Genomic DNA, 3,227 nt, shown 5'->3' with positions numbered 1-3,227 from the left:
GGAACTACTATGATGTTTCTGGAGAAACAATCATCCAATAATCATGAAAAATCTTTAACCTTAATTATTTTTATGTAATATAAAAAAGATTAAGGCATGGCCATTTAAAAGTGATAGGGAGACATTATTTTCCTACCATAATGATTTGAAAGATTTGTTATTCTTACGAAGACATATACTTTATCTACATGAATTTGATTTTGACTAGTCAATAAATCAGTTTGGCATTGTGTTAGGCTTTGCCTTAAATGTTTTTATAAATATTACATATATGCAATAAACTAGTTAAATATTTAAAAAATTATATGAAGGTGATTTAGTATAGTGTAAAACAAATGATTAAAGAAAATGTATATTTGGTTTTATTCTGAAATTAGGTATTATCTTTTATGTGCACATAAAAAAATTAGCCTTAATTATCTAAAAAAATAATATATTTTTACTAAAAAAAAATGAGAGAGAAAGATAGAAGAAAAGAAAGAATCAACCATGCAATATATTTTGTTGTATCTATGGAATTGGCTATTTTAAAGACATTGCTTTGAAATGTTCATGTTGGCCTTTAAAATGAATAGGATTTTCATAGAGCTGGTCAGTTTTTGACAATGTTTTATAAGTGTATTTTTAATTATAAGGCATTCATTTTCCAGAGTATTAACTAAATATTTTTGTTTAATATTCTCACAATTTTTGTATGCCAATTTGTTTTTCTTAATTTCCTTAAACACTTCAAGTATATATTTTTGTGTCTATCCACAATTTAATTATTAAAGGAATAGATTTTAAAATTAAAATATTTCTCATGTGAGCCTTTTTAATGCCCTTTTCCATAACGGCAATCTATATATTATACTTCCTTTGATCAATAGCCCTCCCCCAGTAAGCTCTGTAGAAAAGGTGTAAATGCTCACGTGTCACAGTCTAATGTTTGCTCAAGAGCATGAACATTTCAAAATAGGTATTCTTCCAGAACTAATTCATTATTTGATATTTCTTTTTTTCTCGTGACCTTTGGGAAAATAAATAATATCAGAAAGCCTGAACAATCAGGTAATGCACATCCCCAGATGAACAAAGAAATTTATGGTGCATCCGTACCATCTCTGGAATTGGGTTATTGTCCTTGGGGCTGGACTGTTACTAGCACATACCACATATTCTGCCCTTAACCCTGAACCAAACTGTAAATCATGTAGTTGTCTTTATTGTTGCTTGTTCTCTGGTTTCGGTGACAACTTAATATCCTACAGTGATATTTAACTAAAAAATAGTGTACATGACTGGTCACAGGCAGTAAAGGAAGCCCTTGTACTTTCTCATTGCTACAGAAAAGTCTTTGGCACAATTTGGAATTGAAACAAATAACCAAGTACAGAAACTTAGGCCTTGCTGAAAAGTGAGTAGAAAATCAAATTGAAAGCCCTTTTTCTTCACCCTAATCTGCTAGACAGGTCTGAGGACGGGATACTTGCTGTATCTATCTCTGATGCCAGTTTTAATTTTCTTCATAGTTTGATAGCAAAAGTACCAGAGACTCATATAACACTTCTCATCCTTAGGAGTCACTTATCATAGTGGTTCTTAGTCTATGGTTTCCATTTTAATAATAATCACAATATATTTGTTATCTGCTTTATTTGAATAACATCACTAAATACTACATAAACAATTCTGTTTGCTCAAAAACTCATTTGAAATTTTAAAAATTTTAATATTATGAACTTTTTTTACTTCACCATTAAAACATACACACACACACACACTCACACACACACACGATGATTTGTCATTACAACAGTGAGATCAAAGAAACCATTAGGTTTTTAGAGGCAGCTCATCTAATCTTTAGTCACAAACTAGTGTTTAAAAGCTTTTCTCTCTTAGAAAGGCCTAGATCAATACTTCTCATATTTATCTGCCTACTGCTACTGTATTTTAAACCTTCATCTGTCTCTGACTGATATATTGCAATAACTCACCAATGGCATTCTTGCCCCACTAGGTGCTAGTTTTCGTATTTCCACTAGAGTTAACTCCCTAAGAGATACTGGATCACGTCGCCCCCTTTACATTCTCAAATAATTCCTGTTGACAAAATAATAAATTCCATACTCCTTAGATAGGTAGTGAAATCTTCTGAAGTTCTAGGTTATTTTCAATTTGAAATTTATTTTTCCTCTAACAGACTGCATAAGTCTCTGTTAATTCTGTACCCATCATATTAACAACTCCCATCCATAATTATGTACCAATTAAATACCCTCTCGCTTCATTCACTGAATAAGTAACCAATTTATGTGAACTGATAGGGCATTTTCTCATACTTCTTTCTACTATTTATTTCAGCAACCTACAATCGACTTAAATTTTTCTACCTCCTCCCTATATATTAAGCTCTACAAAGAGAGTAACATTTTCTTCACTTATAATAGGTACCTAATACTTGATGCTGGGTAAAACATGAAGTTATATTGTCCTCCTAGACAAACAAGACATGAATCAACCTGAAAGTTTAAGATTCAATGTATTCAATGTTGAGCATAACCCAGAGAAATAACTGAAAAATACTGTGTCCCTAATAAAAATGTTTTAAAAGAATGTAAGTTCAATGAGGGTAGAAATGTTTTACTCACTAATATATCATCAGTAGTTAGAAGAGTACGTGGTATATAACAGATGTTTTAAAATATGTGTAGAAATCATAGATGTTTTTCCATTGTTATTTGGGAAATCTGGTCTGCTACAGGAAAATTAATCTTGTTAAGGATATTAAAGATCAAGAATGGTAGCAAGATTATTACTCTGAAAGACAATATTCAGTTTTTCATAATGAAGAGTTGATGAGACAGCACCATAGAAGTATAGTGCTGTCTATTATTGGAATTTTATGGGGCAAAGCTAGTTTATGCTCAGAGGTCACTGGGTAATCAGTAATGAATAATGATACTGTCAACTCTACATTAGAATGTCAAGTTAGCAGAGATGGAATAATGTCTAGTAATATTCATTTACATTTCTAAAAATGGTTGAAACTGAGAAACTCAATTGTTGATAAGAAAGACTAGAGAAAAAAGAGAAATAAGTTCATAATTGTTCATTTGTGAATGCCCCTAATTTGAATTGAAGGAGTAAAAATGTTATTATAGATGTAGGAGAATGATACGAAAGACCGCTGGAGCTATTTGGGAATAAAATCTTCATGGAAGTCGTGTGTGTGTGTGTGTGTG

This window comes from Pteropus medius, unplaced genomic scaffold (assembly GCF_902729225.1).
Source record: "Pteropus medius unplaced genomic scaffold, Ma_sr-lr_union100, whole genome shotgun sequence".
In the NCBI taxonomy this organism is placed as follows: Eukaryota; Metazoa; Chordata; class Mammalia; order Chiroptera; family Pteropodidae; genus Pteropus; species Pteropus medius.
The sequence above is the reverse complement of the archived record's forward strand: the minus strand, read 5'-3'. Positions refer to the sequence as shown.